The sequence below is a fragment of the Entelurus aequoreus genome, linkage group LG20 (assembly GCF_033978785.1).
Source record: "Entelurus aequoreus isolate RoL-2023_Sb linkage group LG20, RoL_Eaeq_v1.1, whole genome shotgun sequence".
Taxonomy (NCBI): domain Eukaryota; kingdom Metazoa; phylum Chordata; class Actinopteri; order Syngnathiformes; family Syngnathidae; genus Entelurus; species Entelurus aequoreus.
This window is the reverse complement of record NC_084750.1, coordinates 43,480,635-43,500,126: the sequence shown is the minus strand read 5'-3', so window position 1 is coordinate 43,500,126 and position 19,492 is coordinate 43,480,635.

The following is a 19,492-nucleotide window of genomic DNA, read 5'->3' as shown; positions in this document are numbered from 1 at the left end:
TGATTGCCAATCAGAAGAATCACCCTTCCCCGATTGCCAATCAGAAGGCTTACCCGTCCCTAACTGCCAATCAGAAGTCTCACCCATCCCTGATTGCCATTCAGACGGCTCACCCGTCCCTGATTGCCAAACAAAAGGTTCACCCGTCCCTGATTGACAATCAGAAGGCTCACCCGTCCCTGATTGCCAATCAGAAGGTTCACCCATCCCTGATTGCCAATCAGAAGGTTCACCCGTCTCTGATTGCCATAGAGAAGGATCACCCATTCCTAAATGCCAAACAGAAGGCTCACCCGTCCCTGATTGCCAATCAGAAGACTCACCTGTCCCCGACTGCCAATCAGAAAAGTCACCTGTCCCCGACTGCCAATCAGAAGGCTCACCCATCACTGATTGCCAAACAGAAGGTTCACCCGTCCCTGATTGCCAATCAGAAGAATCACCCGCCCCTGATTGCCAAACAGAAGGCTCACCCGTCCCTCATTGCCAATCAGAAGGCTCACCCGTCCCTCATTGCCAATCAGAAGGCTCACCATTTTCGATTCACCGCTGCTTCCGGCGTTTTCTGACATTCCAAACGGACTTTACCTGCACGTCGCTCACCCTCTCTGCATCCTGGGGTCTCGCCGCACGCCACCATGCGCGACAAATGTGACAAAGCTGGCCGGTTACCATCACAAGAGTCAAACATGCGCCGCGATCACATGATGAGGTGACATTTCCACAATTTGCGTGGCGAAAACAAGAAATACACCGGCTGAATAAACGCATTTTCTTCCACATATCCACCACCTCCCTTTTTTGTTCCATTACCCGCTGAAGCTTTGAAACTCTGAGCCCAGCGACAGTAGGTGGGACTAAAAATACTAATAATCTTTTGATGCTCTGTTGCTAAACTTCAAAGCCGCCGGCGTAAGCGACCTCGAAGTAATTAGGCGCCGTCCTTTTGATCCCTCACATCCGTGTTTACATCCTGCTGGTTAATGTACGCCGTGCTTAAACTCACATGGACTCCATTAGGTGAGGCTCGCCTCATGTCTCGGAGAAGACACCACAAGAGGCTCACTTGCGTATGGAATCAGCAAAGCGTGCACAGGATTATGCGTGTGTGTGTGCGTGTGTGTGTGTGTGCGTGTGTGTGCGTGTGTTCTTGTATCTCTACCCTTCTTGAGACACCAACAAGAAAAATTACCTTCCAAATGAGGACCGGTGAACAAGTTAGGACCGAAATCATAGTCCCAATACAGAAAAACCATTGCATCTAATAGAGAGGCAAATATCAGAGTCCGTGAACATTGCACCAAAGTCAGAATTTTTTGTTGATTTAATGTGCTTACAAAAGTAAGGTGCAAAGGACAAAATAAACAAAAACAAAATAAATAAGGACTTCCCTGTTGATCCCCGTAAAAAAACCCGCCAGGTGAACAGCTGATTTTACGACTTCCTGCCATTAACAGTTAGCTTCTACAGCTGGGTTGCCCAAAGTGCGGCACAGGGGCCATCTATGGTCCGTGACTCCTTTGTCATCGGCCTTAAGCACATTACAAAAAAAATACATCTGATTTTCACCCCTGGTGGTGAACTCTATCAAAATTAGGGTGGTCCCAAAACAGAGGGATTTTTTCAAATTGACTGTGTGTCAGTTTTAAAAGTGTTCTCTCTCCAGTCAACATATGAAATAAGAAGTGTGTGTAAAAAAAAATTGAAGTGCGCCCCCTCTGGCCAACATATGAAATAACAAGTGTGTGCAACAATTTTAAGTGCTCCCCCTCTGGCCAACATATGAAACAACAAGTGTGTGTAAACATTTGAAGTGCTCCCCCTCTGGTCAACATATGAAATAGCAAGCTTGTGCAAAAATTTGAAGTGCTCCCACTCTGGCCAACATATGAAACAACAAGTGTGTGCAAACATTTGAAGTGCTCCCCCTCTGGTCAACATATGAAATAACAAGTGTGTGCAACAATTTTAAGTGCTCCCCCTCTGGCCAACATATGAAACAACAAGTGTGTGTAAACATTTGAAGTGCTCCCCCTCTGGTCAACATATGAAATAACAAGCTTGTGCAAAAATTTGAAGTGCTCCCACTCTGGCCAACATATGAAACAACAAGTGTGTGTAAACATTTTAACTGCTCCCCCTCTGGCCAACATATGAAATAACAAGTGTGTGCAAAAATTTGAAGTGCTCCTCCTCTGGCCAACATGTGAAATAACAAGTGTGTGTAAAAATTGGAAGTGCTCCCCCTATGCCAACATATAAAATAACAAGTGTGTGTATAATGCGCCCCCTTTGGCCAAAATTAAGTAAAAAAATTAAATAAATATGTATATAGAGACATACTGAAATGAAGTAAATAATGAAGATTAAAAACCAATTTAAAAAAAAAATTGAAGTAATAGCAGTCTTTTTCTCACATTGTGTTGACTTTTTTCTTATAAAATTGGGAACAATTTTTCATATTCTTTCTGTTTCTGTAATACTGCAATATTTTGTCGTAAAATTATAAATTTTTCATGTAAAATTATTACTTTTTACTGCAAAATGGTGACACATATTTACTTATCACAATACTGCCAAATATTTTGTTGTTCTTGTAAAATGGTGACATTTTTTGAGTAAAATAATGACTTTTAGTGATAATTTTGACTAGAAAAATTCCGATTATTATATCATTGCCAACATTTTTAAGTTTTCTTATAAAATTGTGACATTTGTCGAGTAAAATTACGACTCTTTTCATAAAACTGCCAAAACGTTAACCTATTCTTGTAAAATCACGACTTTTATTGAGTAAAATTCCAACTTTTATCATAATATTGCACAGATGTTCAGTTTTTCTTGAAAAATTCTGACTTGTGTTGAGTAAAATCACGACAAGTTTTTCTTTTGAAATTGTGACCTTTTACTTGTGAAATTCCAACTCATTTTTCACAACAAGCTTTTTTTATATTTACATAGTATGCATATATTATTAATGTTGTAAATACACATCTTTATATTTCTAGAAAGGGTGGTCCTAAAGAGGTAGGAATTTTTCTCAGGTCTCAAGAAGGTAATTAATACAAGAGCGTGTGTGTGTGTGTGTGTGTGTGTGTGTGTGTGTGTGTGTGTGTGTGTGTGTGTGTGTGTGTGTGTGTGTGTGTGTGTGTGTCGTACATTGAAAGTAAAGCTCCTATTGAAATAACTTCAGTGTCACTAATGAACCTCCAGGCGCAACGGCTGCAGCGAGCGTTATTGTGGCGCCTATACATTATGTGCGCGCCTACGAGAGGTCACGTCCGAGAGACGCTCTTGTGCGCGATTCGTGGGACGGTGCGTGGCCCGGCGGGGGCGAAGGAGGCTGCGAGCCGGTGATAGCGCTGGCCTCTGTGTAGACGCACAGCCTCGTCCTCGACCCGTCGATGGAAAACTCTTCGGAGCGTCTCGTCCTCTTACACGCCCAGCAAAGTGGGAAAACCGCTATAGTCGCGTGCAACGTTCCCGCCAAGGTGCGCGCCTGCGCAATTGCTCACCGCTCACACGTCCTTTGTGCACAGCACAAAATAAAATCCGATCTGAACTCTAAACACAAAACTACATTATTTGTTTCGTAGCATTTTGCAATGCAACTGTGGCCCTAACAGATCAAACAATGTCCGTCGACACTGTTGAATTATTGTAACGTCTGTCAAGTCGCTTTTAAGGAGGACAGGGATTTCATTGATCGTGATGTGTATTCCTGGGGCCGTACTTATCAAGCTTCTTAGAGTGCCATTTTACACTTAAGTCCTGAGAATTTGCGAAATTTAGTCCTACTCTCAAACTTAAGAATAAAAACTTTTTATCAACGTTCTTAAGTCTAAGAATCACTCCTACTCTCCACGATATTTAAGAGACCTTCAGAGGTGTCTTAAGTGGTTAGGAGTTGCCAGCAGGGGATGGCACTGAGGCGAGAGAGACGTGCGCGAACATTCAGGGAGCGGATTTGTTTGATGACGAGTAGCTGATCAAACGGTATCGTTTAGACAGAGCGGGTATTATTTTTGTCACAGATTTAATACTTTTCGATTCCATGTTGATTTCTGCATGTGTCTGCAGTGGGCTAGTATATATAGAGCCACCCACACCAGTTTCAAATTAGTTGCCTAATTAATGAATTGGAAAGAAAATGTTATGACAGTAGCGTATGTGTGTGGCCGTGAGGTGAGTGACGTCAGTGAGTGTGTGGGCGATAGAAGAGAGGGAGCGGTAGCGTGAGTGCCGGCGGGGACTAGTTTGTTTTGTATTATTTTGTAGTTTATTGTCAAAATATACACTCCCATTGTCCACTTAAATATTTCCAAGATATTTCTCTATTCCCTTCCGTGATTGGTCATTTCTATGGACACAGAAATGACGTCACCTAAAATTCCGTTTACGGCACATAGTAATGTCGTAATTCAGCTCTGAGTGTGACACTTAAGATTCAGTCCTACACTTCGCTGAAAGTGTGAGTAAGACGCTTGATAACTAACTTTTAAGTGCAGCTTTCAGCGAATAATTTATTTACTCTTAAGTCAACTCTTAGCAGACTTCTTAGGAGTAATTCTGAGAAGCTTGATAAGTACGGCCCCTGGTCTTGTCATCCTCGTCCGGACAGAAGGGTGACACGGCAGTGCAGCCGGATCAAAAGAGACGTCGTAGAATTAGTGGGTGGTTGCTTTGTTGGGTCTGCTCCTGTCTCTGGCCATGCTCCCCCTACACCCTAGCAGACGATGGCGTGGAAACCGACTAAGAACTTCTCCGAGGCCTAGTGGTTAGAGTGTCCGCCCTGAGATGGGTAGGTTGTGAGTTCAAACCCCGGCCGAGTCATACCAAAGACTATAAAAAATGGGAGCTTACCTCCCTGCTTGACACTCAGCATCAAGGGTTGGATTTGGGGGTTATATCACCAAAATTGATTCCCGGGCGCGGCCACCACTGCTGCTCACTGCTCCCCTCACCTCCAGGGGGGTGATCAAGGGTGATGGGTCAAATGCAGTGAATAATGTTGCCACACCTAGTGTGTGTGTGTGACAATCATTGGTACTTTAACTTTAACTTTAACACCGCAGAGGCCACCGCAGTGTAAATGTTGTTGTTTTTTTTGTTTTTTTGTTGTTTTACTTTTGTAGCTGTATGTAGAAATGGCTGGTTGCATGCAATGCCATCTCTGCTCTTTTAATGTCTTTAATGTCTTTTGTGTTCTTTAATGTTTGATGTTTCCCTCTTACACACATGCTTATTTGTGCTATGTCTATGTGGTTATTTTTCCCTTGGCCTCAGTCCCTCTCCAGGGGTCCAGGCTTAGACTGAATTTTTGTATTGATGTTTTCTCAACAAAAAGTTGCTTTATTACAAGCGAGCGTCATTATACAGGACTGCAGTACCTGGAGGAGGTCAAATTTAAAAAAAATAGGCACTCATAACTTGGAGGAGCCGAACCACCGTCCTATATTCCTTCTTTGTCTGTCTGGGTGTGTGTTAATTCAGGAGAGTACAACCTGAGCATGTAAGGAGAAGTTCATGTGTAAGTGACCGAAAAACAACCTCTGTGTTGTAACTTAAATGTTGACGTGAAGGCAGGATGGAGTCTCTCCTCCAGGATAGCGCTATCACTTTTGCATTCCGATGTCTGAATTTATTGCCTCTTCTCGTGAGAGAGTTAACCCAGTCCACATACGAGTGTCCAACTAAGGCTCCTTAATTTATTATGGGTTCAACCATTATTTACTTAAACCTGGTGGTTCGCTTTCTCCAAGTTGAATATAAACATTCACCATGTGTAGAACATTATATGAGTTAATTGATTCCCTTCAATCACTTTTTTGAGCAAAACTGTTTATTTTTTGCCGTAACAACACCAAAGAAACATCTAGAAAAACTGGTCATTTTCTGCCTTACAAACCAGGCCAAAACCAACTCTCTGTCCTATGTCATGTCGAGCAGCCGCTTGCTCTCTCTCACATGCACTCATGGCACTTAGCCAGTGATGCGTTTATGGCCACACAAAAAGTCGGCCAACTCTTAACACCACGCAAAGTGGAAATACCAGGTCTTTTACACTATGACTCCTCAATCAGATGTGTGCTTTTTCTACTGTTATTTATTAAGAATGTTAATTTATGGATATTAATCATAAAAAGGCTGTTACTAGATTACAGAAATGCTAATAAAAATATATTTTACAGGCTGAAAGTTACAGGAATGTACACTTTATCCCAGGCTTACATCTCATTGTGCAACATGAGAATGTTTAAAGGGGAACTAATTGTAATCCCGTAAAGGGATACACATTATTTCCGAAGTAAAACCCCTTTTTTGCGTTTAGTCATTTACATGAAAAATTAAAGTGGATATTGGTCATGTAGTATTTTTTGCACCTTTTGTAGAACTCAGCAAAACAATCAAGTTTGGTTTGGTGAGTAGGTTTGAACCATGGATGCAACGAAACATCAAAGGCTTGTACACAAATTGTCTAAATGGAAAATGCCTGTCTAAATGGAGATAAATTACGGCCAAAAAATTTGTACTTGAAAAAATCAATTTTCAAACTGAAAAATCAAGTTAACGTAGAATTTTGAAAAATATTTGTTTTACGGGTTGACTAATGATTCACTCTAGTAATTATTTTGAATATATGAATTTAGTTTACTTTCATGTTTTTTGATATATTTTTATTTTTAGATTGAAATTCAGATCCTTATTTTTTTTTACGGTGTAATAGTTTTTTTCAGTCAGGCTTTCTTTTTCAAATTCAAATCAGATCTCAAATGGAAAAGAACAAAGTGCAAACAAAAGAAAATGTCGAAAATAAGATTTTAATTTTAAAAAACAAAAATACTGAACATCAAATATTGAAATATGTGAAAGTGAAAAATGAAAATAATTTTCGCAAAAATAAGTACTAGATTGAATCAGAATTTTTTTGAATCTGAAAAAACTGTGTGCACTTATTTTTGTATTGAATTTTACATTCAAATCAGATCTGAAACTGGAAAAAACTACATTTAACTTAAAAAAAGAAATGGTAAAAAATAAGATCAACTATTAAAATACATGAAAGTGAAAAATCAAATTGTGTTAATAATATTTACCAGATTAAATTAAAATTTCTTGATTCGGAAAACGTATTATAATTTTGAATTTCACATTCAAACTGAAAAAAAAAACAATGAACTGAAAAAAAAACTGTAAAAAAATCAGAAAATTAAAATATATGACAGAGAAAAAATTAAATTAATGTACTCAAAAATAATTACCAAATTATATCAAATATATATTGAATTATCAAATAAAATGCTTGCACTTTGATGTACTTTTCAAATTTCAACATCCAAACTTATTTTTTTTAGTTAAGTACAAAAGTTTTGGCCCTAATTGATCTCCATAGGCCTGTTATCACTCCAACATTGTGCACAAACAGTTAGCCAAGTTGTATTTTTATGTTTACTTTTATTTTTGAATAACTGTAATGCTGCAACCTCAATATTTAATGATGTGTTCACTTTTTTGGGGGAGAATATTTATCTGAGGGAAAGTTATGGGCCAAAATGTGTCAAAGATGTTTCCCATGTGAGCTATTTTTGCATGTTAAGAGCAAAACAGATTAGACGGATAAATGCATTGTTGATGCATTTTGCACGAGGCTGATAAGCTGCTTGATAATTATGGACACCTATATGTCATTATTTTTTCTTTTGTAAATGTTTTCTCCATTGCGACGGTGCGAGGTGTGAATGTTACTATGAAAACCAAATGTGTTGAAAATCTTACCTTAGAATACATATGTATGCAATAAGTTCCTTTTATAACAGACTATTGAACACGGGGAACAAATATCGGACGAAAATCGGCCCCATTTTCATTGAGCCACATTTTGATGGGGGCTCTAGATTGTTCTTCAACTTCTTTATTTTATACCAATTTCTAAGTTGATGTTTACCCACAAAACTGCGAGTCCCAAAGATTGTACATAGAACTTGTCACTGTCATCCTTGAGAAAGCTGGGGTTCAGGTTTAGGTTTCATTTGTTCAGATATTTGACGGATAAAGAGAAGAGATTAATATACATATAGTTTAAAATGTAATAGGTAGAAGTTAAATCATTATTTCATTTCATCTTAGGTTTCATTCTTGGGCCCCATGTGTGTGCATATGCACTTCTCATGATCTTACATGACTCTTATTATTACTTCCTGTATTGTGTCTTATTTCCTGTCCATCGCTCTCATTTTTTTGTTTGACTTCCTGTTTGCTTTCATCTGAGTACTCAAATTCTGTCTCTGGTTGCCAATGAGGATGCACCTGTCTCGGGTTGGCAATCGATACGCACCTGTCTCTGGTTGGCAATCAATATGCACCTATCTCTGGTTGGCGATCAAGAAGCAACTGTCTCGGGTTGGCGATCAATACGCACCTGTGTCTGGTTGGCGATCAGGACGTACCTGTCTTGGGTTGGCGATAGGAACGCACCTGTCTCGGGTTGGCGATCGGGACGCACCTGTCTCTGGTTGGCGATCAATACGCACTTGTCTCGGGTTGGTGATCAATACACACCTGTCTCGGGTTGGTGATCAATATGCACATGTCTCTGGATGGCGATCAATACGCACCTGTCTCTGGTTGTCGATCAATACGCACCTGTGTCTGGTTGGCGATCAGGACGTACCTGTCTCGGGTTGGCGATAGGAACGCACCTGTCTCTGGTTGGCGATCAATACGCACCTGTGTCTGGTTGGCGATCAGGACGTACCTGTCTCGGGTTGGCGATCAGGACGTACCTGTCTCGGGTTGGCGATCGGGACGCACCTGTCTCTGGTTGGCGATCAATACGCACCTGTGTCTGGTTGGCGATCAGGACGTACCTGTCTCGGGTTGGCGATAGGAACGCACCTGTCTCGGGTTGGCGATCGGGACGCACCTGTCTCTGGTTGGCGATCAATACGCACCTGTGTCTGGTTGGCGATCAGGACGTACCTGTCTCGGGTTGGCGATAGGAACGCACCTGTCTCGGGTTGACGATCGGGACGCACCTGTCTCTGGTTGGCGATCAATACGCACTTGTCTCGGGTTGGTGATCAATACACACCTGTCTCGGGTTGGTGATCAATACGCACCTGTCTCTGGATGGCGATCAATGCGCACCTGTCTCGGGTTTGGCGATCAATATGCACATGTCTCTGGTTGGCGATCAGTACGCACCTGTGTCTGGTTGGCGATCAGGATGTACCTGTCTCGGGTTGGCAATAAATATGCACTTGTCTCTGGTTGGCAATCAGGCCACACCTGTTTGGGTTGGCGATCGGGACGCACCTGTCTCTGGTTGGCCATCGGGACGCTTCCTATGCCAGCCCTGTCTTTTGGACTTGCCTTGCATTTTGTACTTCATGCTTTCCAAGCCTCTCCTCCCTTTGTGCACGACTTCCCTGCTGCACACCTTTGTGCACGACCTTTGTGTTTGTTCTTCCTGCGCTGTCCCTAATAAAGAAGCCTCTTACCTGCACTTCACCCACCATCTCCGCACGCAGGGGTCCAGACCAAGCACACCAACAAAGAAACCTTTGACTGTATGGTTCAATTTCCCATCGACACAGCAGTTTTAACGCCACCACACGACTAACAGAAGAAACATAATTAGCTCCTGACAAAAGCCTTTTCAGTGCACCTCAGGGGTGCCAGTCATCATCGTCCTCCGGTGCACAAACACCGTGTTCACGCCGTTAAAAGGCACTTCTCTCTTCACGAGTATCCTATGATTCCCGTCCGTAAGTGTTCTTCTGTGACGCACACTTGTTGAAAGAGGCCACGTCTGTCGAAGAGCGACCATTAAGCCACAAGGTTGAAATCAATCTGCGTTCTCCACGCCTGCCCGTTTCCCCACAATGTGAGCCGTGCCTCCAGTCATTAGAACGTCCGTAATTACTCCGCCCGTGTCCTCGGTCTCGTGTGTCTTTGCCACCGTGTGGCTGTGATAATGTTGTTAGCCAAAGGACATTGTCACCGCGGCACCTGCTGCTACTGCTGCTGCTGCTACACAGCAGCATTTACCACCTATTGTTGACGAGGGACGTCGTCGGCCATGTTTTTGCTTACTTTGAGACGAATAAACACAGCCTTAACTGATGCGTGCGAGCAAGAGCCCTGAGTCAACACCACTTGTTTTGTGTCAGGGCGCATTAAGTTGGTCGTTAACGAACATCACTCGCTTCTGTTGTCTGCTAAAATGATAGCCAACAGCTGCGCGTGTGACACAAGAAACATTAAATACGTGTAGCGACACACTTTTTTTTAAATTTTCCTTCGAAAGTCAAACCCACACGCTGAATGCCAACTGACTGCAACACATCTATAACTGTCTACGAATGCAGGGGTGTCCAAAACACATTGTTAATAAGGACTCTTGCCCACAGGAATAAATCAATCAATCAATATTTACTTATATAGCCCTAAATCACGAGTGTCTCAAAGGGCTGCACAAGCCACAACGACATCCTCGGCTCAGATCCCACATCAGGGCAAAAAAAACCTCAACCCAATGGGATGACAATTAGAAACCTTGGAGGGGACCGCAGATGTGGGGACCCCCGCCCCCTGGGCGACCGGTGCAATGGACGTCAAGTGGATCTAGCATAATATTGTGAGAGTCCAGTCCATAGTGGATCTAACATAATAGTGAGAGTCCAGTCCATAGTGGATCTAACATAATAGTGTGAGAGTCCAGTCCATAGTGGATCTAACATAATATTGTGAGATTCCAGTCCATAGTGGATCTAACATAATAGTGAGAGTCCAGTCCATAGTGGATCTAACATAATATTGTGAGAGTCCAGTCCATAGTGGATCTAACATAATAGTGAGAGTCCAGTCCATAGTGGATCTAACATAATATTGTGAGAGTCCAGTCCATAGTGGATCTAACATAATAGTGATAGTCCAGTCCATAGTGGATCTAACATAATATTGTGAGAGTCCAGTCCATAGTGGATCTAACATAATAGTGAGAGTCCAGTCCATAGTGGATCTAATATAATATTGTGAGAGTCCAGTCCATAGTGGATCTAACATAATAGTGAGAGTCCAGTCCATACTGGATCTAACATAATAGTGAGAGTCCAGGCCATAGTGGATCTAACATCCAGTACATAGTGGGACCAGCAGGAGATCATCTTGAGTGCAGACTGGTCAGCAGCGCAGAGACATCCCCAACTGATGCACAGATGAGTGGTCCACCCTGGGTCCCGACTTTGGACAGCTAGCGCATCATCTGTGGTCACCGAATCTGTGCAACCCCTTCCACAAAGGAGAGGGGGGCAGAGCAGAAAAGAAACGGCAGATCAACTGGTCTAAAAGGGCGGTCTATTTAAAGGCAAGAGTATACAAATTAGTTTTAAGATGGGACTTAAATGCTTCTATTGAAGATTGCATTCAATTTAAAAGGCTAACTTAGAATAATAAGTGGACATTGTGAGTAATTTAGGTCACTGACCTTTACTTGTGCATTGGATGGAGTATATGACCCAATACAACCTTCCCTAGTCATAGTGCAAAAAGAAAAAAGTAAAGTATAATCCTGGCTTTGTAGATACACTGAGACCAAGCCTAAGCTCATTGGGCCCCATTCAGCAACTGTTATTAAATGTTGTTCTTAGGCCCACTTACAAAGTTTTGAAGGAGATTTTTGTATTCATACATTTTTTCTTGGCTGGGATTTGTTCGTAGGTAAGAACAAAATCTACAAGTGCTCCAGAGCGCTCTGGGGTGGCCTATTTGTTCTTAATTGTGACAAGTTTCCCTTACTTCTATTGTCTAATGTTATATATATATATATATATATATATATATATATATATATATATATATATATATATATATTATATATATATATATATATATATATATATATATATATAATATAAATATATGTATATATATATATATATATATATATATATATATATATATATATATATATGTATATATGTATATAAACAGTATACATATATATATATATATATATATATATATATATACTGTATATATACATAGATGTATAGAGATATATATAGAGAGATATAGACATATATAGTTAGATAGATAGATATAGATAAGACAGACAGACATATAGCAAAATGAGCAATATAATATAGACATTTCAAAATACCGCACACACACACACACACACACACACACACACACACACACACACACACACACACACACACACACACACACACACACACACACACACACACACACACACACACACACACACACACACACACACAATCATCAATTATCGGGGCATTGATTTAATGATTGGTGACTCTTTAAAGACCAACAGGCCTCTCACACCCTATTGCAACTCAACTCACACAAAGATGCCGCAGATCGTGCCCTGGGAGGGAGATCATATTTCACCACCATGTAGACCTATTTGCCCGAAGTGACAAATATTTATTTGAACGCTTTAGGCTACCTCAGCAGTCCCCCCCTTTCTTAAACTTGTGTTTTGACATGATGTATTCCCCAATCCCCCCCCCCCCCCCCCCCCCCGGGATAATACGAATGTCTCTTCTGTATCTGTTTGTGTTTTCTCCGTGTGTTTGATGTTTGGCTTTTCTGCCGGAATTGTGCCCTCATATGGGGAAATAAGGGCGTTTATCTATGCAAATTATGAAATTAAGAGTGTTTGCATATGCATATTGGGGAAATAAGGGCTTGTTTATGTGCAAATTATGATGGACACGCACGCGCTAACCATTTGGCATTCAGCAACTTAAGAACATCAGGTGGGAACAATTTGGCCGTTTAAGAACGCGTCATGAATTTGAATGGACTCCTCTTAGGGAATCACTTAGGAAGAAAGATAAGAGGAAAAGTTAGGAACTTATTGCTGAATGGGGCCCAATGCGTTTTTGAAACTGCACCAATTTCCTCAGAATGTTCAAAAAACTTGAAGTGTTTTGTCCAGAGGATTTCCTGTGATTTGTAAATTTTTATTATGTGCGTGTTCTGTTTTTGGCCAAAGTAAAACAAAAAACAACCCGGAGTTCTGTTTATTTTTAAGTTATAATGCCATGATTTTACCATTCTGGCCCACTTGGGAATAGATTTTCCTTCATGCGGCCCCAGAGATAAATTTACTTTGACACCCCTGATATAGCCTGTACACATATGTGTACATTTAATGTTAATATAAAGTATATATAATTAATAGAGTTGGATATTGTGTTTTGTAATCAATCAGAAATATCAAGCAGCTAAAATGCGCTAAATATGGCTGAGTATGGAGAGCATTTTTTCCCCCAGAATGCTTTGTAATGCATTTAAATGGGTGTCATTATGAATTATTTCATGGTGCATTGACATTTTTTTAAAATAATATCCACAAAGTAAGCAGTTTGTGTTATGTTTGACCATGTGTGTTGACATTTTGTGTTGGTTAATTATTATTATCATTATTTTTTTTGCACAATGATTAGGGAAGGTTGTTTGCATTGGGTCATATAAGTAAATGTTGCACAAGGCTCCATTCAATGCACAAGGTCATTGACCTAAATTACTCACAATATCCACTTTATTATGATGTTTCGCGAACGTAGTTTGGACACCCCTGTTCTATACCGTACGTAAAATGTATGCATTTGCACTGAAACATCACGAATCTTCCTTTTCTTGCAGGGCATTTGTTTGACGAGCACCGCTGTAATGTTTACAATCGTCTTACAGTCTCGCCCCACACACAGATCATCTACATAATGAGGGTATAACACACCGTCCACCTGGCACTGGCAGGTGTTTGCATCCCGGAACGACTTCAGCGTGCAAGAGGTACAAAGTGACTTGCATGCCAATTCTGCCTTGAGCAAATGTGTGCATAATCATTCTCAAAAAGATGCCTGCTCTACGGTATATTCATATCTCCGTTTAGGCCATGGACAGAAAAACACAAGTATCACGGTCAGGGATGGGTATTTTTCACTTTTGAACCAATACGGCAAACCAATTCCTGACACTCGGGAATTGATACCAGTATCCAATTGTCCGTAATCTTGTGTGTGTTAATAAATATTACCGTATTTTCCGGACTACAGAGCGCACCAACTAAATTTTAGGAAAATACATTATTTTCTGTATATTAGCCGCACTGACCTATAGAGCGCAGATATATACATTGTGAAATGAGTTTACACAGAAATATTTCGTAAATGTTTATTTACATACCTTAATTGTGTCCAAACGGTGTCTGTTACACGGCAGTAAAACGGCTGATCAAACAAAACAGAAGTCATCACCATGGACCCACTTGCTGCGGAAGCTAGCTCTCCAATCAGCTAAACAGACTCAATAACTCCACGGTGACGTCTTGGTGAATTTATTGAGGAATTTGTAAAACTGGAACAATACCAAAAAAATGCCCTTATATGTTAATAATATTAACAGAAACACTCAAACGTGTTAGCATATGAGCTGATGCTAACACGTACAAATATGCATGATAACACTCTTACGGACATCACACACGGGACGGTTTAGTAAGTATGAATTGTTTTAGTTGTATTGTAAAACGTACTAACGTTGCTTGGAGTGATGAATGAATAATTCATTCGAGTAGAACGCTATGGACGGCTAGAACACGGAACATCACTTCTACTTCCGGTTGAAAGCACTAATTTGAATTGACATTAGCATTTGCAATACCTGCATTTATCTAACTTTTCCAAAAGATGGCACCATGGTGCAAACAATAACACACCTTGTCAGTGTATTTGCTTGTTTGTTCTTTGAAAACCATTACCTTGCATTATGGCCGTCAGCGAGGAAAAATCCATAAATTAGCCGCACCATTTTATTAGCCGCAGGGTGCATATTGTAGGAAAAAAGTAGTTGCTTATGGTCCGGTATTTACGGTAGATGTTTGTTGATAATGAGATTTCTTTGTATTACAGCATTTAAACATGATCTGATTCTGATAACCGCTGTCCAGTTGTTACAGACATTAGACGGCAGTAGCAGTAGTGTATAGGTTAAGGTGTGTTTTTTTCAGTATTTTGTTGCGCCCTGAAAAGTATTAATACCTTAAGTATTGGCCTTATTACGCGTCAGCTGTTTGATTGTCACGTGCATCTTAGTTGTAGTATTCATTAGCAAAGTTGGAGGTGTTGAAATCGCCATGTAAAATCGCAAATGCTAATAAGTAGCATGTCAATAGCGAAGCTAATGTATAGTAGCATCAAGATAGCGCATTTTGGGAAAAGAAGAGTGTAGAAGTCGCTGCATAGTGGTTCCACTGGTATACACGTCACCACAGACAGGCGAGCAAAGTTGACAAACTTTTAATGATTTTGACAAGATCATTCAAAAATGCTTTTCAGCAGATCGTGACTTTGCAGTCACTCCCAATCCTCTCTCCTCTCCTCTCCTCTCCTCTTCCCGGCCGCTACTGTTAAAGACAACAGGTGACTAGATAACTCGTACCAACTGGGAGATCTAATCACCTGTTCAGCTGTGTCTCGCCGTCGGCACCGCCACGCCCCCGTCTGATGGTGCTCTGTCCTCAGCACTATGGACAGAGGCGGTGACCTCCACTCCTGCAGGCAGCGCTGGCCACACCTCCCTCCACAAAGAGCCTTACTTGATTTACATTGGAGAGTTGGTTTTTTTTTGTTGAAATTGAAAATTGCAACATTACCTAAAGGTAGTTTGGCTGAGTCCACTCTCGGTGCTGCTGGAGTGATCGCCAAGTTGGCAACCGGGCGTGATGTCACCAAAAAATGGCACAGTCAGTGGCAAAAAAGTACCGATTTGGTGCCGAATCAGGGCTGTCCAACAATTAAAATATTTTAATCATGATTAATTACAGTTTTAACTGGTAATTAATCGCGATTAATCAAATGTTTTGTCTTATTAATCTTAAAAAATGTCTTTCCAAATACATATTTTGCAAAAGAGCGGTCTTCTTGTGTTCAGGATTGTCTTCCAGTCGGGTCAATGCGATATATTGCTGATGTTTATGCGTGTCATAAAGCGATGGCGCCCGTAAATCATAAGTGAGATGCGCATTAGGCTGACTATAATTTGTTTAGCGGCGAAATGAAATGACGGCGCTAAACAAATAAACATTGTTTTTGAGGGAAATGTGTCCTCCAAAAAATTTAAAAAAAAAATGACTTATTGAACACGGCTAGCAAATTGTGCAGAAATGACTTTTCTCTGATATACTAGCTCGCGTCTCCTCAAGATAGGCGATTTATGATTCTCAAAGAGCACAAATAATGAGGACACAACAGAGAAATGAGATTGCACTTTAGCTGTCTGCCCACTTTTTTCCCCCCGCTAACAGTATTGACAAGGGGAAATTAACTGCTAAGTCCTATTGAATTCTGCCAGGCAGATAAAACCTAAACTGGGCTGCGCGGTTTGAATAAAAAGAGATAAAATTCACAGTGTTTGGAGGACTAAGCTGGTTGCATATTAATCTAAACGGGCCCTGGCGTTACCATGCATCCCGTCAGCGGGTGGGGAGGAATTAGATCTCCAATAACCGCGTTATGGCTCTGTAATGTATTTTCGGCCGTTGCGCTGTAATTTCAGGAGTGATTTTAAGGTCACTGGAAGGCACAAAGTCTGGAGGCGGGAAGGAGACCTTAAAACCAAAGAGGCTTTTGAGCAGGGCTGTTAATTCAATTGTTCTGGAAGCCACATTTTCAGACCAAAGATTACTATTAATAAATCGAATGTTTTTTATAAGAGCATTCCAAAAAAAGTCTGAATTTGTTTAAGATAATAAGAGCCCTTTACACTCCTTCCACCCAATATAGTAGCCTTGAGGGTGTTCTACTGTAGATTACAGTACTCACTGGTAGTCATTGCTGTGGTTGTCACCCGGCCACCACAACACTTACACTACGTGGAAATACTTCATCACATGCTGGGTAATTTGTACAAAACCAGTGAAGTTGGCACGTTGTGTAATTCGTAAATAAAAACAGAATCCAATGATTTGCTAATCCTTTTCAACTTATATTCAATTGAATAGACTGCAAAGACGTTCGAACTTAAAAACTTTGTCATTTTTTGCAAATATTAGCTCATTTGGAGATAGGCTCCAGCACCTGTAACATCTGTTGGGCCGTACGTATAACACCCCTGCTTTAAGTTATCGTCTCAGTCAACATACCTTTGTTTTTCCAACGGCACAATGAAATGAAAACGGGTCCCTTGTGTGGTGTTCGGGTCTGTGGGACTCGTTTTCATTTTTTATTAAAAGAAAAATGGTACATTTAATTAATTTTTCAAACTGAGACTCACTGACTTTGGCTCATTTTCTGTGAAGAACATATATCAGAATACATATTTAATGACCACACACCATACACCCCCCCTACACATTTCTATTACAAATAAGATGTCCGGGTCCACTGGACCCGGGGCTAATAGAAGTGTGGAAATTGATGTTCTGTGTACCACACACACACACACAGCAGGCCTAGACAGGAGGAGGACAGAGTGTAGGTACACAGAACATCAGAGGGTCAAATGTGCGAGAAAATGAGAGCAGACAGTGTTGACAAACAATGTTGCAACCTTGTGTGGGAACCGCAGGTGCAGAAACACAAAAGAAGAATCCCTGTGGGATGCCGAAACTGGCAGAGAAATTTCCATGCAACGTTCATATTGTTGTTACTCAGCCAGCGTTTGTGGGTCTGATGGACCCGTTGCATTTTGTGGCTTTTATTGCCTCACAATCAAACACTTGTATGTTAAAATACTGAGCAGATGTTTATCTGGATAAGGCAGGGGTGTCCAAAGTGCGGCCGGCAGCTAATTGTTTACCGGCCCGCCACACATTCTGGAAATACTATTGTAAAAATAAAAAAGAACATTAAAAAAAGTGGAATGAGGTGAAATCTAACGAGAAAAAGTTGCAATGTTGACACAAAAGCTGCCATGCAGGCTGTTTTTTTTTCTTTTGTTTTTCTTTATTTTTCTTTTTTTTGCCATTGCTCAAAAAAAAAATATATTACAAAAAATCCATGTTTTAATGAATTATTTTCAGGGCTCCAATTACTTCAAATATTTCACTTTAAAATGTTTTATGTGGTAAATATTGCGTATATTGTGTAGTAGCCATATAAAAACATCAAAGTTTTCTTTGACAAAAGCGCATAAAACAAACAAAATAATAGTTCCAGCATAAAATGGACAGATATATCTGAAGTTGATCTCGTAACTTAAGTGTTGAAAGTAAAAGAAAAACCTAATAAAAATGTATCACTTTATGAGTGGGGCACCTTTTAGATCCCAAATATATTTAGTGATTTTTTATTTATCTTTTCACTGTGATTACTCAAAAATATGAAATAATTAAAATCAATGGTGTCCTGCATTATTGATCTTTTAGGGCTCTAATTACTAAATACTGCATATTTCAGTTTTACTATAAAAAAAAGAAGTTGTTTTTGACAGAAAAGCCATAAAACATTTTTTTAAATTTGTATTACTTTATATCAACTTGAAGTTGTTATAGAGATTTACTGTAAGCGTTAAATAATAAAAAAAATAATAATAATCTGACTTATTTTTAACATTTTAATGACTGGGACCCTTTATGGTTGCCGGGACCCCTAAAGGTAAAATACATTTTAAAAAAAGCCATATATTTTGTTATGGTTTGAAAATGAAAAATATCAAAATGGCGCCCACATGCTTTAATTTCTCCGTGTGCGGCCCTCAGTGGAAAAAGTTTGGACACCCCTGGGATAAGGTAAACATCTGTTCAGTATTTTAACATAAAAGTGTTTGATTGTGAGGCATTTAAAGCCACAAAATGCAACGGGTCCATCAGACCCACAAACGCTGGCTGAGTAACAACAATATGAACGTTACACAAGGGTTAAATATCATCCTATTTTCACCTTCTCTGATGTAAAAACACAAAAATTAAATACGATATATAGTTTAAGGCCCAGGGCGGGCTCGGCTGACCCCGTGGGCAATGTTTGCGTCTCCGTCGTCAACTTGCTGCCATTTGTTTCTCGCCCTCTGATGCATCATCAACCTCTACGCCCTCGCTCTCATCTCCCAACGCCGCGTCATCTCCCGCCTACATATCTGTGTTTCCTTTCCGCCTCTCATTAGTGTAATGTCCACGTTCCGTGCTGTGGAGGAACATTTAACCAGTGACCGCCAGCGATTAGAGCCGCTGACCTGCCGCGTCCAACTCTGCCCTTGAACACAAACAGCAGATGGAGACGGGGGCCGTTAACGACGCCGTGTCGCGGCACGAAGGTGGATGTTGAACGCCGTCTTTCACTTTAGGCGCGGTGCGAGTCGCAGAGCCAACCCGCGTTGCGTCAGCCAGCTGACAAGGCTCATTTAGGTCTGGCGATGATGAAAGGACCACAAAGTCCCGTCCCACTGAGCTCGGTGGAAACGTTGTGACAACGCGGAGTGGTCCACTTAAGAGGTGCATAGTGGCCCTCGGGGG